Source organism: Pinus tabuliformis, chromosome 6, assembly GCF_031772625.1.
Source record: "Pinus tabuliformis cultivar Carrire ecotype Pingquan chromosome 6, CPIR1, whole genome shotgun sequence".
In the NCBI taxonomy this organism is placed as follows: Eukaryota; Viridiplantae; Streptophyta; class Pinopsida; order Pinales; family Pinaceae; genus Pinus; species Pinus tabuliformis.
In genome coordinates, this window is record NC_142292.1 from 647,925,185 (window position 1) to 647,946,209 (window position 21,025).

At 40.0% G+C, this 21,025-nt stretch overlaps 1 protein-coding gene across 4 annotated transcripts in view; it reads left to right on the plus strand.

Annotated features, from left to right (window-relative positions):
• The window catches only part of LOC149260285 (FAD-binding protein), a 375,148-nt gene that overhangs the window by 144,783 nt on the left and 209,340 nt on the right, over nucleotides 1-21,025 (plus strand). The gene's annotated exons all lie outside the window — the stretch shown is intronic.

Consider the following 21,025-nt stretch of genomic DNA (forward strand, 5'->3'; position numbering starts at 1 on the left):
GCCAGGGTTAGGGGGCCTACTTATGGGAGTCCACGTCTTGAGTGTATGGATGTAATGGGGGGAGCAATCATGGAGGCATGAGTTACCCTTCTCAACCTACCTTTTCCACCCCTCTCATGTGCCTTTTACTTGTTTTTGATTTTGCTTTTTTATTTTGGTGCATAGCTCAAGGATCAAAGCTTTCTCTTTATGATATGGCATTTGTTTTACTTGTTAAGATTATACAGTTCTCTCTCATTGGGGTTGGGATTTACAAGGGTTCCTTTTGATGAGATGGAGCATTAAGTGCTCAGGAATTGGGTGATGGCTAATGAGGAGAATAGATCTCATGTTGGGCTTTTGCCCACATGCTAACTTATGTCCCCACCATCTTTTGCATTTTAACTTTTCTTTTTCTTTTATTGTAGCCATCTGATGCTTTTTCATTCTTTTAGATGCATCAACCTTTGGGGCAATGTTTTCCAACTCACTTGAAGGATGGGGATGAGAGAGTATCAAATCCCAATGAACAAGTGACAATTAATCTGAAGAATGGAGATGATATCAAAGGAGATAATGTGACATGGAAAATGTTAAGTATGGTAAATGAGAGTGGATACAATATTTCAATCCAAGTCTTCCAAGTAATGCCCCTTCTATAACCATAAGGCCTTGGGGGAGGTCCCATTAGACTAGGGCTAAAGATTAACCCACTTGGTATGGTGGGAGAACACGTTTACAGTCAATGTCGATTAATCATCAAGATCACCCCTTTATCCATTCCAAATGCCCAAAACATTAAGCACTTGATTGCAAAATGATCAAAGTATTTGTTGAGTGGTAGCCCACTTTCATCCAAGAGGAGTGCCAGATGGTGAGAGATGTATGATTGGTGCAGATGGTGGAGGAATTGACATATCATCATGAATGAGAAAATGTGTAGGGTCGTTAGCTGGCTTGTTATGCGGCATGCCATACAAGAGAAAAAGTTTTCTCCTATGGGGTTACCCTTTCTAGTGGATAATAGGTGTATTTCCCATTTTAGGTCAATTAGTTAGGTGCCCGTCGCTAGGCTTGTCTCACTAGCCTTAGGAGCTAGGAGAACCATGAATGGTAGCACATGGATTCCCGTTAGGATCCCTTGTTTTGGTTGGCATAGCTCATGCCACTCTTTAGAGTAAATTTCAAGGTTGATTGGTACATTCATGATGGTTGACAATGATAAAGCTAACTTTTATGCAGAGCAATATTTCTCTTTTTGCATGGATCAATGCCTATTTTTGTTCTTTTCTAAGGTTATCGCTTGTGCTTACTCCTTTGTACTATTTATAGATAATTATAGTTTTTTTTGCTTAGCAGTTGCCTTCAACAATGCCACATTATCATGATGACTTGTATGAGGCCATGGATAGGGCCAAGGAAGTTGTCAAATCTTTCTATGAGGAAAGAAACTGAAGGGATGCTGGACATTTTCTTTCTTTGAGCTAGATGTTTGACCTTCTTGAAGTTTGGTGAACATCCTCTAGGGTTGTCATAAAGGACTTGTCGATAGCCACTTGATCACCCCATTATATTTGTACTACTCACCTAACTTGTTACCCATTTGTAATATCCTGTATCTAAAATATGCTAGCACAACTTGCAAAAATATTAAATTTTCTCTTTTAGGAATTTTGACAAACACTTTGTGTGCAAGCTTTTTTTCGAATATTTGTATGCAAAACAAATAATCTCTTACAACAGAAATATGTTAAGGCACAACTATACTTTTATTAATTTAATCAAGATATTTACATCGAGAATATTAATCAGAGAACTTGTAATACAAGTCCAACAAATAACTCAATCAATGTGGCACTCCTATAGTCAGCAACTCGACCCTCCTATAATGATTAATTCAACCTCAACAAATAAGCTCAACTTCAACAAATAATCTCAGCCCCAACAAATAAGATCTTAGACAAATAATCTTGGCCCCAACTAATAAAGATCTTGGCAATAATCTCTGTCCCAGCAAATAAAGATCTTTGGAAAATAATATCAGCCCCAACAAATAAAGATCTCTGGCAAATAATCTTTGTCCCAGCAAATAAATATCTTTGGAAAATAATATCAGCCCCAACAAATAAAGATCTCTAAAGATCTTTGGCAAATAATCTCGGTCTCGATAAATAAATTGGGTTACGACAAATAAGCTCAACCCCAATAGATAAATTCGGCCCCAACAAGTAAGCTAGGTTGCAACAAATAAACTTGGCCCAACAAATAAACTCGACCCTAATAGATAAATTCGACCCTGGCAAATAAACTTGGCTTTGGTTAATAAACTCGGACCAACAAATAAACTCAGCCCAACAGATAAATTCGGCCTCTATAGAATACGAATTTGGCCCTCCAACCAACTTGACCTCATTCAATAACCTTCAACTCCGACAAATGTCTTCAACAACGATCCAATCTCCAACTCCGACAATAATAACCAATTCGTCCCACTGAAGAAATGTCTCCCAAATAACCTGCAATTGAAACACAAATAGAAAACCTGTGTGATTTTCCCACAATGCCAACTAGGGTGGCAATGATGTGAACCGAAATTGTTGAGTACCAGCTAGGGTGGCAATGATGTCCACCGAAACTAGTGTAAGAGTCTCGCTTGAAACCCTCAAGAGAAACTCACTCGAGCTCCCAATCAATCAACAAGAAACAATCATAAACCCGAATGATTGAGAAACGACCTTCTCTCCCTTTTTATAAGATTTTGCCAAATCTTCTCCAATCTTCTAGAAATCTCCTTATATTATTTTATTAATAAGCCACTTAGTGCACTTTCCTCCTATTTTTCAAGTGACTTTTGCCCCTTTTTATTTACCCTTTAGATAAAAACACTCTTTTTGCGTTATTTAATAAAAGTCATTTCATTACTAGTTAAGGTCACTTTTATCTTCAGAAAATGCTTAAACTACTACCATGATCACATTGGCCTCCAACGACCCCTTTTTATCATCTTGTCTTGTAGTTATTTTTGTCCTGATTCCAACGAGCTATCACACTAAGTGTTTCTCCAAGTAATCAGCCCGAAGCAGCACCTTAAGCATAATTAATCAAAATATGCCCATTAATAACTCAACTTTTTGAAAATTGTCGGAATGCGGTGGAACTAAGATCGAATTGTGCGAAATTGATCCTGGTGATAAAATATGGCAAGTGATCCCAGTCGGACCCCATAAAACTCCTCAAAACCCTCCTGGCATATTGGAAAATTGATTAGGGCAACATTTTTATTTTACTTTTCCTTGACAGTTATTTGTGACATTATGTTCTTCTTGATTATGCTTATGCTTTTATCATCAAATAAATGCCAAAACAATGAAGATCACAACCATACAAAGATGAACACAAGATATAGGATCCAAGCCAAGGCAAAACCCCTCCAAGGGGAAAACCCATAAAGCACTTCTCTTCTTATAGAATCCGTTTAAAGGAGACTTCCATGACCAAAACCTAGACCAGGCCAACCACCAAAAACCAAGCCAGCTAGCCAATTTTCCTTCTTCAATGCTAGACAAAGTCTCCAAGGGCAGTGAAGCAAAATCTCTTCACAATAAGGCTCTTCTAGCCTTCAGATCTCACAAGTCAAGTGTGCAAAACTTTCCTGCTCTTTCAGACCTATTGTATGCCCAAAATCCCTAGGCCTCTCACACTTGTGAGCTATCTAGGCATAATTTCAAACCTCTGAGTTATCTAAGGATATTTCTTCTTCTTCGCTAGGCTCTTCTAGCTTGTTGAGACCTTTGCATTCCTTCTTTTAGCCACAGATCGAATCCAAGAGATGTATGTTTTATATATATCTCAAATAGGTCGAAGTTCCTCCTTTTTATAGCCTTGTAAGAGGCTCCATTAGCCCTCTCTAGGCCGACTTCTCCTTGGCTGGCCGACTTGGTCTAGGGAGCCTTCTAGATTCTTCTGAATATAAAATAAATTTTCTTTTCTTGATACAAGTGCCCGAAAGCGTCTATTACAATGTGACAATGGCTCTTTGACTCATGTAAACCCTAGGAGCATTAAATGAATGCTTGATCTAGTGACAAATAACTTAAGCATGAAACCCAACTATACAAAAATGATTTTCTTTTGCTGTTTACATCAATTTCTTTCTTCTTTTGATAGATACATAAGAATTACATCATGACATGAGTCAGATGACAATTATGAAGACCGAAACTAGTTACATTTTCCAACACTCCCTCTTAACTAGGGAGGTATTCATAGTTGTCCAACTGGTACAAGGGCAATTCTCCCTTTGAAAAGTTCTCATAAGAAGAGTTGGATTGGTAAGTCATTTGTAAGCATCAACATTATGATCAACCGACACTGTCTTTGAGGCCTAACTTCATAGGCTTTACTTCATTCAAGTGCATTATGTTGGGAGGCTTTACGACGTACGTGTGATATTGCACTAACTCTACAAGGCACATACCCCATCTAGATGTCCACAAGGTATGTCCTTTTAGGACTATTCTTGTCTTGGATTGCCACTCCTGAATCCTCAAAGAATATTGGTCCTCTTTGACCACTCTTATCTTGGATACCTGTCTTATCCTCAAAGAGTGTCAGTCCCTCTCCTTTCTTGGATGCTATATCGTCAAGGAAACCTCAAATTCTTATCCAATCCTTCACCATTCTCTCTGTAAGGCCTTCACTTAGACTTACGACTATTAGTCTTGGTCAAGTTCTTGACACATGAAGACGAGAATGCACACGTGATGTCAAACATCACTCGCTCTCGACTAGAGAGGATATCTCTATTCCCTCTTGCCCAGGGAATAGATCCTTGCTCCTATTTAAGGAGACTCCTTTGCTCCCTCTCAAAACCAGAGAAGATTCTAGACTTCCTTTCTATTTGGGAAGTCAACGCCACATGCCTTATAGCTTGTCTTTATAAGAGTGTCAACTACTTGTTTTTCATCGCTACATGACTCCCTCTCTTCTTCACATCGAACTTGCTTTCTTTCGTGGTATCATGGAGCCATCTTCACTCTTCAATCTTGTGACAAGATTTAGGTCATCTTTCTTGCTCATCACTTTCATCTTGATATCATGAATGAAGGCTATTGAGCCTTTCCAAACTTCAAGCTGATCATAGCATCTGCATGAAAGTGATCCCCCTTGTTGACCTTCAGGTTATCTTCTCGCACTACTACCTTTCAATCTCAAGATGAATATATCTTGACTTCATAATTGCCATGTATCCTATGTTGAGCTTGCCTCAACATTCTTCATGTATTCCTGCAATATCCTTCTAGCAAAATAGTATGTTAACCAAATATCCAACAATAATTAAACTTAGACTTACGTCACCATAATGAATTTGTCATCAAGCATCAACATCCTCATGGTCCATCTCCATTCGAATCTTCCTTCATGCATCAAAGAACCCAAGGATTGGACTTGATTACCAAGTTAGCACTTTTCTTCTGGAGATTATACTGGATGTTAATTATTATTCTACATAATCTAGATAAAGTCTTAATATTCTATCCATTCTAGAGTAAGTTAAATTCATCTTCTTAGGCATCATATAACCAAATGAAAGACTCACTATGCGTAATTTATGACCAACTTTTCTTGTAGGATTATATGAATCCTATCTAAAAGTTACTTTATGCATTCTTAATCTTTCTCACAATCATTTCGCTATAAGTATCCCACAATGAGTCTGCAACTTGATCAAATGCATTCCTTCATCCTTTTAAGAGTATTGTTTCTATACAATATGAATTATATACTAATCCTTGTCATAATGCTTTTTCCAAGAACCTTTAAAATGATGGTTCTTATAGGATCTTGAGGATCTATCTTAGCATAATGTTAGATAATGCATGGATGAACATTATGCGAAATGGTCCCAAATTTCTCATTCTGGAAAGGCCAGATGATTCTGACAAAGCAATTCAAGTAGACTATAAATATGCTACTATCACATGGTTCCATCTATGATGCCATACCAAAACAAGGTTCTTATAGAAAATACAATGATGCACGCTTACTCTTTTAATGAACTTTATAGCATCAATTCCTTCATGCTCATCATTAACAAGCACAAGAATTGCTATGCTTAACTATCCTTCTCATTTTGCTGCATTATGTACCTGCAATATTCACTGACAAGTACAACTAAGCAAATATACAAATACAAGAGCATGATGTCAATTTTGACAATCTAAGGTTTGTATGGTTTTTCTTAGAGGGTATATTGTTGAATTTCCACGACCTTGGGTCTAGGTTAGAGACTTAAAATCGCTGACGCTACCAAACCAAGAATCTCAACCATAAACTACTTTGCACAATGGAAAAATAAAGCAGTAAATCACATATGCACAAATATACATGTTTTTTAACAAAATTGTACAATATGTACAATCCCAATATTCGTTATATTAAACCAAATCTGAATAATACAAAAGTCTATGGTTTACAAGATACAATGACAAATTTCGTTGCGCAACTTCGGACAGTATCTTGTCTTGCTGGTCCTTCGCTTCCGTACTGCTCACTAGTAGTGCCTTAGTCCATCAAGGCCACTACACATCGAGACTCCAAGAGTGATCCAAAAATGGATCTTGGATAAACCTCTAAGTCTAAAAGACTTCATGCAAGAGGTAAAAGGTGCCAAATGGCACAAATCCTTTGTAAATCAGAAGAAAATGAAAGTCGTAGGCTGCTCTCAGAAAGAGTCTAATTGCAGAGATCCCTTCATTCTGAATCCAACGCAACTTAAATGGGCAAAAATGGATTTCAGATGCGGAAGCTATCATAAAATGAAGTGTTGAAATTTGGTACCGGAGGACAGGTGGTTCCCTTAGGCTTTGATCTTTGGCCTAGGGAAAAGTGTCCAAAAGAATTTAATTTTTCTCCTAAAGTGACTTTATAATTTTATAAAGTTAAATCTAATTTAAAAGTGACTTTAAGTGATAAAGTTACTAAGTCTAATTTTAAAGTGACTTTTATAAAGTCAATGAAAAATTAGAAAGGAAAAGTGACTTTGGAAATAAATGACGAAGTGGGTCTTTATTAAAGTGGGGTGAATTAAAAATAAAAAGTGAGATTTAAATGAGCATTTAATCTCAGCCATTGATCTAAATCTATTTCAGCCATTCGATTTAGAGATCACCCAAAAGTCACTTGGATCACCCAAGAGTCACTTGGAGTTATATTAAGGGACGAAAAGGAGGAAAATATCATTTTCGATTCAATTCTTTCATGAGCAGATTGAGAGAAGGAGAGAAAGAGAGCAAGGGAGATTTCTGGGCGGTGTAACAGCTGCGGAGTATCAGCAACAGCAGCGGTGTATCAACAACAGCAGCGGTGTATCAGCAGCTGTGTATCAGCAACAACAGCGGTGTATCAGCAACAGCAGCGGTGTATCAGCAGCTGTGTATCAGCAACAGCAGCGGTGTATCAGCAACGGTGTAACAGCTGTGGAGTATCAGCAGCGGTGTATCAGCAAGGCTGAGTTTCAGCAAGGCTGAGATAAGTTGTAAAAGTCTGTTTGCTGATTTTTTTGCTGAACATTTCTCTTACTGTAAAAAGGCATTTCCTAGAAATAAAGAAGAGCTCTCAAACTGGTTTTTCCCAAGAGTTGTAGGGGGTTTTTCTAGGGTCACATTGACCAAAAATCTCAGTGTTTAAATGTGTTTTAATGGCTATTTATTACTGCTGATTTTTATTTCTGCAATTTCCAGCATTCTATAAAATTTCCAGAATTTGTGTTTTCAGCAATATTTATTTTTTCCAGCTTGTTGAATGTATGGTTATGGGAAAGAGCATTTAACTATATGGGAGAAATAAGGAGAAACTGAAAACCGGAGTGGGAAATGAGAAATTTCTACATGAAGCTGCCCTTTCTCAAAGGAAAAAGAGGCAAAATCCCTTGAATAATGGGTCTAAAAACCCTCTAAGTCTTCCAAATCTCCCAAAAGGGCAAAACCATCGCAAAAAGAGGAGTTATGGAAATATCGGATTACACTATCGGGCCCTAAAAACATGAAGAAAACCATGAAAACAAGGCTATTGGAGGCTTGAACAGTGGTTGCACAGGGTCGTCGGATCTGGCCGATCAATGGTCTAGATCCGATCGGAAATCGCAATCGGCGGTGAGCGACGGGTCGGATCGGAGGCAGGTATGCGATGGGATCGGGCCGAGCGATGTGCTGATCGCCAATATCGGCGGATCGCAATCGGCGATACCACAAGGCAGAGGCAGGACCCCGGGCGATGTGATGGTGCGATCGCCGAAATTGGTGGATCGCAATCAGAGCATTATAGAGGAGTGGCCATATGTTATATATATATATGCCTAATGCGATAGCTGGACCCGAATGGGTTCCGAAATGCCTCTGTATAATATTTCAAGTTCGACAAGCGGGGTTTTTCCATGTTTTATATGTATTTTCGCAGTTTTAATGTATTGCAAAATACAAAGGGGCAGGCCAATTGCGATATGCGATCGTGACTCCTAGGCGGACCTGATAGAAATATAAGGCGGGATTCAAGGACTTTTGAAGTCTGAAACACTGTGTTTTGGCAAGTTTTTCCCGTGTTTTACAGTGTTCTCTGGGAAAACACAGAACAAATTTCTGAAGGATTCAAAGCGCCGGTGGCTCCTTCCGTTGTGGAATAGGTGGCATTCATCCTCGAGGGTGTTTAGCAATGATTGCTAACACTCAAAGAAGGGATTCGAGCGGACCAAAATAGGGAGACGAAGAGCTTGAGAGGGAAATTAATCAACAACGCCGTTTTGGCTTCAAAGCCATGGGTGTCAAAGACAGAGGGGCTGGCGGAGTTGTTGATGGCTGTTGAGTTGTTGACTATGTTGCCAGGAAACGTGGGTTCGGGGACGGGAACGGGGACGGGGACGACATTTTTGGAAATAGGGTGCGTGGGTTCGTTGGGTAATATAATAATATTAAATTTTAATAATTATATTTTATAAATTATAAATTTATAATTAATAATATATATGAAATTTGAATTTGTATATTTTTTCAACTTTAAACAAGAAAACTTTAATGATAATCATTTAAACATGCATATCATTGAACATTCAACATTGACATTGAAATTTCAAAATTTATCACCAAAAAATTGTTCATTGTTTACATATTAACATGAATCATGGTATGGGACAGATTTTGTCACACACAGCTGACTGAGATACACTAGCCAAGTTTCCTACAAACTCAGGAGTACGCTCAAAAATCCTAAAGTATTCTGAGTTCTCAAAGACTCAACATTTTAAACTTTATTTTATTGGGCTGCCTTGTGTGTTTGGTGGGACAGCAGTGAAATATATGCTGCCAGCAGCCATACTATATACTTTAATGTAGCGACAAGCCTTAAAAAAAACCACAGAATTTATATGTTAATGTAATGATTCAATTTTTCAAAAATTAAAATATATATACTATGAACTGTTTTACTTTTTCCTGAACAAATTCTGAACCATTTAATTGGATTTTGTTGATCCATGGTGAAATTACATTGCAAGGGCAAGCAACACCATTGTTAGAGGGTAGATAATGAACTGGCTTGAATGTTGTGTAGATGATTGAGTTGAAATACATTCTCACTTAACGGTTTATATTGTAAAGAATAGCACAGAGCTATATTCAGTGTATGAATGCATTTATGTAATGCCATTCATTAATGCAAAAAAGATGAAGATTTTCTACGGTTTATTAATCTAATTGCAACTATTTCAGGTTAAAAGAACTGAAACGTATACTTCTCATATTATAGTATATAGTATAAAAAATAAAAAATTTAACAAGTCTGGGCTGAGTAGAGGTAAGTTTGTGGCATTGTCATCTCTGTTTAGGGCTTCGGTTGGGTACAGGAGTCTGCATAGGGAGGCCGAGGTCTGTTCCTTAGTGAACAGTAAGCTGTTTTGTGTAAACAATGGCATGAATCAAGCCCTACAGCTCAGCGTTTGACAACAAGGAGGAGGGACTATGCCGCAGCTGTAGGAGGCAAATTGAGTGTATAAAAGTGGACTGACAGTTGTGGCTCATTTTGCAGACAGTCCGAAACAGCAAGAAATTGTGACATTCATTCCGGAAAACCTTTAAAAGAACCCAAAGAACCCAACCCGAAGAACCCGAAGAACCCAAGAATCCAAGAACCCATTAAAGGAAAAGAACCCAATTTTTTTTTTGAAGAACCCGGTTCTTCATGGAAGAACCCGGTTCTTTTGGGTTCTTCTAGGAAGAACCCGTACCCGAATCCGGTACTTGGGTGCGGGAACCCGGGACGGGTTCGAGAACCCCACCCCCGGGTGCGGGAACCCGTGCAACATAGGTTGTTGACAATGGCTGAGTTGTTGTTGTTGCTGAATGCTGAAAGTAGTAGTAGCAGAGGGCTGAGAGAGCACATAGAGAGAGCAGCAACAAAACAAGTAGTGTAGTAAGCAAAAGCTGAAGCGCATGCAGCCAAGGGAGTCACTTGGAATTCAAGTGGAAAGCCAGAGAGATATAAATTGCAGAGAGCCAAAAGGCCGAGATAGAGTCGAGAAGCCAGAGCCCAAGAGCCGAGAGCCTAAGAGCCGGAGCTAGAGCAAGAAGGCCGAGAGCTTCAAGAGCCAGGGATAAGATGGTGCCGAAACCCATAGTGTTCTGTGTAACCAATGGAGTTGAGCCAAAGAGCTTGTAAAAAGATTGCTGCCATAATCCCAGAGAGCCTAGTTGAGTTGACTAGAGCTCACGGAGACGTAGCCCAAGAGTTGTGGGTGAACTCCTAATTAATTTGCTGTCTTATGTGTGTGTTTTTATTGCTGCATTATTTACTGTTATATGGATTTATATATTAGTTCAAGCACATTTACATATCAGCACAAATAGCAGATTTTAAAGCATATAATCAATTTAAAACAAATGTAAGCATACACCCATATTTTCAAGCACACACTGAATTCTGCATTGGTTAATCAATAAGACTTGGGAAAATTTAAAGCTTTGGAAGTGGGGGAGGTTCTTGTAAGTTAGACAAGAAGCTTAAGAGCCCCATTTTCAGATCAGGTGGTATCAGAGCTTTAGGTTGATTAACCACACCTTTAAGAAGGTTATATCAGAATGCTTGATTGACAGAGCAGAGATTGCTTGTCTGAAAGGTGTTTGGGCAGTCAAGGATTGAATGTCTGATTGATTATATGCTTGTTTGCAGACCGACTATTTGCTGAGTTTACAGAGGTGAAGGGGAAGCTATTGATAGCTCAGTCCAGGAAGGACAAGAAAGAAGAAGTGCTGAAGGCATTCTTCTATCCCAAAGGACCTCAAGGCAATCCTTGAAGCACAAGAGGTTGGTTGCAAAAGGTTGCTTAAATAAGCTCTTTGTTAATTTTGTTTGAAGTTCTTTGTTCATTGACATAATGACAAATTCCTCAAGTGTATCCTCGAATTCCTTCTCCATCACAAGACTCTTTGATGGAGACATGAAGCAAGACTTGTTCATCATGATGGATATGGTGAGAGAAATGTATGAGGATGGAAGGAAGAGTGACATACTTAGAGAGCAGTTGAATTCCATGAAGGAAGAGAAGCAGATGCTTTCTGACAAATTACAGGAAATGGAGAGGCAACTTCATATTTCAAATACGAACCTAAAAAGGATGCATGAGTTGGAGTCACGACTCTTTGTTGCCCAAGAAGCCTTAGTCAAGTATCAGCTTGAAGAAAAGGTAAGCCATTCCAGTTTGTCTTCAAATTCTTTTGAGAATGCTTGTATTGGTTCTTTTGAAAAACATACTAAAGGCATAGGTTCCAAGCTAATGTCCAAGATGGGCTATGAAGGAAAGGGCTTGGGAAAGCATGCACAAGGTATTGTTGAACCAATAATGGTTGAGGAAAGGCTTAAGTATTTGGGTCTTAGCTATGGACAGTCTTATGGAGAGAGTTCCAAAGTTGCCATGAAGGCCATTGAAACCGTTCCAAGAAGGAGTTTCATTGCAGGTCCTCTATCTCAAGAGTGTGAAGATTGTGTTCAAGAGGAATGCAATGGCTTGAAACATCATTTGCAGGATGCAGGTGTTCAGAAGCACACCCTTCAACCAGAGAGTTGTGGAAATTTTGAAAGCCTTGAAGAGATTGATGGTGTTCCAAAGGGAGCCACTTCTTCATTTGCTTCACCTCCTCATGAAGGCAATAAAGGTGAAAGAGGCAGGTATAAATCTGGTTCTAAGCATTTTCCTTTTGATTTTGCAAAGCATGAAACATTTCCACATAGATATGGGAAAAGAGTTGCTTGTTCCTTTTGTGGTTTGGATAATCATCATGTTTCTAGATGTTGGAAGAGAATAGCCACATACAAGAAGCTTTTGAAGGAACAAAAGCAAAAAGCCAAAGGTCCATTGGACAAGGCAAATCATGGTATCAAGAGGATGCACATGTGTTGCACTTACTGCCATAAGCAAGGGCATCTTGCTGAAAGATGTTGGACTTTGAATCCAGCAATGCTTCCACAAAAGCTGAAGAAGAAGGTGGAAAGAGAAGATGGCAGGAATGGAAAGGAAGATTCCATGAATGATGTGTCTCAAGATGATTCACATATTGATGCTGATATACAAACAAAGGAAGGACCTTTGAAATGGATTGGTAAGAAATGGTTAGAGTTCTTATCCAATTAAAAGTTGCATGCCTATTGATATAATGCATCTATTTGCATTTCTATGGTAATTGAATGCAAGTTGTAGGTTTCTACCAAGAAGGTGAATGGAAAAAGGTTGGGTAGGAGACTCACTTTGTTATTGCAACATTATATTTCATTTCAGCTTCGAAAGTACAGTGTGCTTAAGCGAAAGTTGAAGGATGAAATGCATGCATGAGATGATGTGCATGAACATAGGGATGTTGATGTTTTCCTTGTTTTTGGAACATGTGTGTGTGATTGACTTGAAGGGTTGATTGCTTTGTTGTAAACATGCATGTAATGCCCCATTTGGGAAAAGTTAACTTGGTCTCCTAGATGGGGATAATAATGAAGTATTTCATCTTTTGAACAAGAGTCCTAATGGTCCTTTCTACATGCTTGACTTGAAGGGTCATTTGCTTTAGAGGCATGTTTTGTGGGTTTGTTGTCTAGTCCATCACTTGTATACGGATGAAAGACATGGAGGTGTTCACAAGATGTGAAATCTGTTTCTTTGTTGAAGCAGGAATTAGACCATCTAGTTGTTATCTGTCTTTCTGTTATTGTTAACAGTTGTTGTTGACAGCTTGTCAAACAGGTACAAGTGAAAGTTGTGGAGCAGGTGTACTTCACATTTGTTTGGGCCACCTTGGATCAATGATCAAGACAGAAAAGTTCAAACTACCTTCTATGACCATTTCAGTAGAAGTTTTGCAGGGAGGCAAGGAGGAAGACAGTTCTTCCCAAGAAGACCAGCCCATCCAAGAAGGGAAGTGATCAGAAACTTTGGTTCAGAGGCACTATGCAAAGGCAAGTATAGGGAGGCTGAAAGAAGAGGTTGAGTCACTCTCATTTACTGTCCGGATCAGTATGTCAGTCTTTTGGAGACCAAAAGTTCGTTAGTGGGAATGCGTGATCCAAAAATGGATCCTGGATAAACCTCTAAGTCTAAAAGACTTCATGCAAGAGGTAAAAGGTGCCAAATGGCACAAATCCTTTGTAAATCAGAGGAAAATGAAAGTCGCAGGCTGCTCTCAGAAAGAGTCTCATTGCAGAGATCCCTTCATTCTGAATCCAATGCAACTTAAATGGGCAAAAACGGACTTCAGATGCATAAGCTATCATAAAATGAAGCTGCCCTTTCTCAAAGGAAAAAGAGGCAAAATCCCTTGAATAATGGGTCTAAAAACCCTCTAAGTCTTCCAAATCTCCCAAAAGGGCAAAACCATCGCAAAAGGAGGAGTTATGGAAATATCGGATTACATTACCGGGCCTTAAAAACATGAAGAAAACCATGAAAAAAAGGCTATTCGAGGCTTGAACAGTGGTTGCACGGGGGCCGTCGGATCTGGCCGATCAACGGTCCAGATCTGATCGGAAATTGCAATCGGCAGTGATCGGCGGGTCGGATCAGACGTAGGTATGCGATGGGATCGGGCCGAGCGATGTGCCGATCGCCGATATCAGCAGATCACAATCGGCGATACCACAAGGCAGAGGCGGGATCCCGGGCGATGCGATGGTGCCATCGCCGAGATCGGCGGATCGCAATCGGAGCATTATAGAGGAGTGGCCATATGTTTTATATATATATATATATATATATATATATATATATATATATATATATATATATATGCCCGATGCGATAACCGGACTTGAATGGGTTCCGAAATGCCTTTGTATAATATTTCAAGTCCGGCAAGCGGGGTTTTTCCATGTTTTATATGTATTTTCGCAGTTTTAATGTATTGCGAAATACAAGGGGGCAGGCCAATTGTGATATGCAATCGCGACTCCCAGGCGGACCCGATAGAAATATAAGGCGGGATTCAAGGACTTTTGAAGTTCGAAAGACTGTGTTTTGGCAAGCTTTTCCCGTGTTTTACAGCGTTCTCTGTGAAAACACAAAATGACTGTTTCTAAAGGATTCAAAGCGTCGGTGGCTCCTTCTGTTGTGGAATAGGTGGCATTCATCCCTGAGGGCGTTTAGCAATGATTGCTAATGCTCAAAGAAGGGATTCGAGCAGACCAAAATAGGGAGACGAAGAGCCCGAGAGGGAAATGAATCAACAACGCCGTTTTGGCTTCAAAGCCATGGGTGTCAAAGACAGAGGGGCTGGCGGAGTTGTTGATGGCTGCTGAGTTGTTGACGGTGGTCGAGTTGTTGTTGTTGCTGAATGCTGAAAGTAGTAGTAGCAGAGGGTCGAGAGAGCAGCAACAAAACAAGCAGCACTGTAAGCAAAAGCTGAAGCGCGTCCAGCCAAGGGAGTCACTTGGAATTCAAGCGGAAAGCCAGAGAGCTATAAATTGCAGAGAGCCAAAAGGTCGAGACAGAGCCGAAGAGCTGGAGCCAGAGCAAGAAGGCCGAGAGCTTCAAGAGCCAGGGATAAGATGGAGTCGAAACCCATAGTGTTCAGTGTAACCAATGGAGTTGAGCCAGAGAGCTTGTAAAAAGATTGCTGCCATAATCCCAGAGAGCCTAGTCGAGTTGACTAGAGCTCACGGAGATGTAGCCCAAGTGTTGTGGGTGAACTCCTAATTTAATTTGTTGTCTTATGTGTGTGTTTTTGCTATTGCATTATTTACTGTTATATGGATTTATATATCAGTTCAAACACATTACATATCAACAAAAATAGCAGATTTTAAAGCATATAATCAATTTAAAACAAACGTAAGCATACACCCATATTTTCAAGCACACATTGAATTCCGCATTGGTTAATCAATAAGACTTGGGAAATTTAAAGCTTTGGAAGTGGGGGAGGTTCTTGTAAGTTAGACAAGAAGCCTAAGAGCCCCATTTTCAGATCAAAGAGGGATGCCTCCTAACAATGCTGCAAGTCACTTCTGTTGTATGTACACGGGCTCATCAACTGCTCTCTAGGCTGGCCAATCCATGAGTTCCAATCTGCCTTCTAGTAGCCTCTTTCGTCCATCAAAGAGCTACTCTTTAGGTTGCAATACTTCACCCAATCACACACCAACAATGTCCTTCTTGTCTGCTACTCTAGGGCTACTTTGGGTAGCCAACACATTGCCCTCTAATCAAATCAATGGTACCCAATCGCGTCACTGCGGAATCTGCACCGATGGAGACACACGATCACCCAATCTCGCCTCCAAATTGGCTCCCACAGGCTTCAAGTCAATCTGATCCAAACTGGTCACTTCTTGACCCAACGTTCCTCCACAAAACACTGTTGTCCTCTATGTTTGCATACTGCTGTTTGTGACAGTCCTGGTTAGGGCACTTGCTGCAGCCCTTAACTCCTTTGACAGTCCCCAAACAACCCTCTAATCAACTGTGGCATACCCTTGAGAGACTCCTCCTTTCTGCGCTATTATCTAGGGCATACGCCAATCCCTTAACATGCCTTACGCAAGCCCGTACTGTGGTGCTATGGCCTGCGGCTTAACACACAACAATGTTGTAGCAAACAATCCTTTAAAACAATGGCCAAACAACTATTAAGTAACAACGTAATAGCCTTCAAGAACTCGGCCTAACAGCTAGCAAACTCAGCCTTCATTACAGAAACTCGGACCTTGAATTAACCCCAAAACAAACCTCCTTCTCCTCGCTGTTACTGCCTCCTTGTGTTGTGGCTAGGGCATAAAGATCTCCCTTCTCCATCGAATTCTTGTCTAGAGAAATCGTTGCACTTGTTGGATGGTCTAAAACACATCAATTGACCTCATATTTATACACAACATGAGGGCTCCAACAAATTCATGAAGGGACATGTCTCTTTGACGAATTCACTTCAAGCCTACATGACTTGACTGTCCATAATCATTTGTCACCTTCAAAAATGCATAAATTTCATTTCTAGAGCTCCAATTTGAGTGATCTTTGGAGCGTTGGAATCGGCTCGCCAAGCTCTATCACCTCAAATTTTCCCAAGCTCAAATTCATCATGGTTTTGACCCAAATCCTGACGGGTGCAAAACCCCATGCTTGGTTCTGCACTATGGAATCTGCATTGATGGAGACACACGATCACCCAATATCACCTCCAAATTGGCTCCCACAGGCTTCAAGTCAATCTGATCCAAATTGGTCACTTCTTGACCCAACGTTCCTCCACAAAACACTGCTGTCCTCTATGTTTGCATACTGTTGTTTGTGACAGTCCTGGTTGGGCCACTTGTTGCAGCTCTTAACTCCTTTGACAGTCCCCAGACAACCCTCTAATCAATTGCGACATACCCTTGAGAGACTCCTCCTTGCTGCGCTATTATCTAGGGCATACACCAACCCCTTAACATGCCCTATGCAAGTCCTACTGTGGTGCTATGGCCTATGGCCTAGCACACAATAGTCCTGTAGCAAACAATCCTTCAAAACAATGCCCAAACAACTCTTAAATAACATCGTAATAGCCTTCAAGACCTCGACCTAACAATCAGCAAACTCGACCTTCATTACAGCAGCAAGGACCCTGAATTAACCCAAAAACATACCTCCTCCTCGTTGTTCTTGTCTCCTTGTGCTGCGGCTAGGGCATAGAGATCTCCCTTCTCCACCGAATTCTTTTCTAGAGAAATCGTTGCACTTGTTGGATGGTCTAAAACATATCAATTCACCTCATATTTATACATAACATGAGGGCTCTAGCCTCCAACGAATTCATGAAGGGACATATCTCTTGGACGAAATCACTTCAAGCCTACATGACTTGATTTCCATAATCATTGTTCACCTTCAAAAATTCATATCTTCGTTTCTAGAGCTTTGATTTGAGTGATCTTTGGAGCGTTGGAATTGGCTCGCAAAGCTCTATCACCTCAAATTTTCCCAAGCTCAAATTCATCATGGTTTTGACCCAAATCCCGATGGCTACAAAACCCCATGCTTGGGTTCCAAGCCCACAAGTGACCATTGTGGTGCTTTGCCCTCCAAACCCTGAACCCTAAGGCTTGGAGTACCTCCCAAGCTACACAAATCAACATATGCTCCTAGGGTTCTTAAATACAAACCCTAAATTCTTGATATTTCCCTTGAAACCATCAACCCTAAGGTTTATAACCTAGGGATTATCCACTTCAACCCTTGCTATGGTTTACCATATACCCTTGATTACCTGCAAACCCTAGATGACAAAGGCTAAGGCTTCTATAAGGGAACAAATCAATTAGGGTTTCTCACTTAACTAGGGTTTTCTAAGTCCCATCTAGGGTTTATAATCTTTATATACCAAAAACCTTTAACAAGGTGAAGCCTACAAACACTAGAACCCTAATGTATTACATTATGTAGACCCTTTATTCAACTTAAGCTAGATAAGTATAAAAACAATTATACATACCTTACTGTTGCCTCACCTTATCCTTTCTTGCAAAGAATTGGTCTCCAGAAGGCTTCATTTGCTTCCTAAGGATAAAGTCTTGATCTTAAAGTTGAAGTTGTACTTCCAATTAGTGTACAATGTAGACTCTGCTACAAATCCTCAAACCTTACTTCTATTACAGCTCCTTGCTTTAAACAACCTTCAATGGGATACAACAATCCTTCCTTACTTCGATGTCCTTGATGAGAGATCTGGAATCAAGCTTATGCTATCACTTTACATCTTCAACTGTTTGGTTAGGGCTTATCATAGTCACAACAAAGATGTTGATTTTTAATGTACCTTGGACAAGTGGTTTCCCATGGGTTAGTCTCTACCTAGGGAAAAGTGTCCAAAATAATTCTTTTCCTAAGTGTGACTTTATAAAGTGAAAGTGTCTTTATAAGTGGTAAAGTGAATGTTAAATTAGAAAGTGAAAAGTGACTTTAGACATAAAGTACAATGTGGGTACTTAATTTAACGGGTGAGTTAAACAATAGAAAGTGAGAATTAAATGCACATTTATTCTCATCCCTTGATCTAAATGAATCTGAGCCATTAGATCTTAGGGTTGCTCAAAAGTCATTTAGGGAAACAAAAGGGGGAAAAGAAAAGAGAGACTGCATTCATTCTTCATGAGTAGATTGGAGAAAGGAGGCTGAGAGCTGAAGAAAAGTTTTGAAGGAGAAATTTGTTGCAACAAGCTGAAGGAGTGATTTTTGGGCAAAGCTGGGCATGTAAATCAAGGCATAGAAGACAACAGAAGGTACAATACTAACAACATTGAACATTGTGAGCTACATGCCATTTGAAAGAAGTTTTTGAAAAAAAATATCTGTACAGTCCGTACAACGGTATGGAAATCTGTATAGTCCATACGAAGTTCGTATAGTCGTATCCGTACTGTACATATTTTCAGTTTCAAGTGGGCACAAAAATCGAGGCAAAATGTGCATTGTTTTCAAGGAGTTTTGGGTTGAAGAGATAAGTTATATTTTGCTGTTTTATTTTGCTTGCAAAATGTATTTTTCTTGAACTTGAAAGATAAATAAATTTGAAGAGCTCTCTAACAGCTTTTCCCTGGAGAAGATTGAAGGGGTTTTGCCTGGGTCTAAGTTGGCCAAAAATTTGTGTGTATTTTTATGTGTTGCTAGTCTGGTTATGTTCATATTTATTTTCAGCATGTGTTGACAGTGCATGTGTTTTAATCTGAAAATTTCATTTCCAGAATTCTATATGTTGAATGTATGTTTATGGGAAAGGGCATTTAACTGAATGGGAGTGATAAGATGAAATTAAAACCGGGTTGGGATTGCAGGGAACTTTTTTTTGGTCATGAAATTTCAACATGGTATTAGAGCTACAGGCTGAAAATTGCAGTTTAAACAGCAGACAGTAGTTTGGGACAACAAACTGAATTTTTGGACAACAAACTGATATTTTGGGACAACAAGGTGAAATTTCACACAGATTAAACTTTTGGGACAACAAGGTGTGTTGGAAAGTTCATTTCTCCATTTTCTTGGTTTTGTAAATTTTGGACAGCAGTCATGGCCATGTTTTTAAGGATAGAGGACAGACTGGATGGGATATCCAACTATGCCATTTGGAAGGACAAAATTCAGACAGTGTTTGAGGAGGCAACAGTTTGGGACATAGTGCGGCAAGTGGTTGTACCTCCTACTGCTGCAGATGAACTTGTTGAATTCACAAAAAATAATGCAAAGGAAAAAAGGATTTTGATGGACAGTTTGAAGGATCATGTGGTTCCTCAGGTGAGAGGAAACACATATGCATATCAGATGTGGACAATTGTAACCACTCTCTATCAGAGTACCAATGAGAACAGGAAGATGGTACTCAAAGAACAATTGAAGAACATTAGGATGACAAAGGCTGAAAGTGTAGTTCATTATCTTGGTAGGGTCAAATAGGTAAGTGATGATTTGACTGCTATTGGTGAGGCAGTTGCACCCACAAAGTTAGTCAGGATAGTTGTAGCAGGACTTCCTAAGTCTTGGGAGGTCTTTGGAGATGTTGTTACCTCTAGGGAGAATCTTCCCAATTGGGACAGATTTTGGGATGATTGTGTGCAACATGAGATACAAAAGACTAACAGTGGTGGGGTAAAGATAGCAGATGAGGAGGGTGTAGCCTTGACAGCCAGGGGAAAGAAAAAAGGTAAGGCCAAAAAAGGGGCCTCATTAGATGGGGCTAAGGGAAAAGAGAAGAAGAAGAAGAAAGATACGGATATGTCCAAAGTCAAATGTTGGGCATGTCAGAAGATGGGACACTATGCTGCTACGTGTCCTGAGAGGAAGAACAAGGGGAAGAAGGGTACTGCAGCTTCAACAGAGGTGGAGCAATTTGCTTCACAGTTTGACCAGGACTTTGCATTTATTACTTCTACATCTAGTAGGAGTACATCATCCGATGTGTGGTACATAGACAACGGGGCTTCCTGCCATATGACAGGTGCACGAGAGTTCTTTTTAGAGCTTGCAGAGAGGGCACTTGATATTGAGATTGTACTAGGAGATGACCGCACTGTGAGAGTTGTTGGTGTGGGGACTGTGACCTTTGAGAGGGAGTCTTTGCCTCCTTTGAAGGTCATGGATGTTTTGTATGTTCCGGGGATGAAGAAGAACTTGATTTCAGTGTCTGCTATGGAGGAGGAGTTTGACGTCACTTTCTCAGGAGGGCAGGTATTGATGCATCCTAAGGGACCTTCCATCACTTCAGCCAAAGTGATTGGAGTCCGCTCTGGGAAACTATACAGGTTTAGTTTTCAGTCGGCAGGAGCATTGGTGGGTAGCACATCTGGTAGCAGTCACACTAGTACTATCAGCAATAGAGACTTGTGCAAGTTATGGCACCGGAGGATGTTGCATATGCATCATCTAGCTTTGAGAGTACTGAGGGAGATCACTACTGGAGTTCCTGATTTCAGTGTTGAGCATTATGAGGTCTCCAGAGGGTGTGCTTTGGGCAAGTACACCAAGTTACCATTCCCAGCGAGCGCCATCAGATCT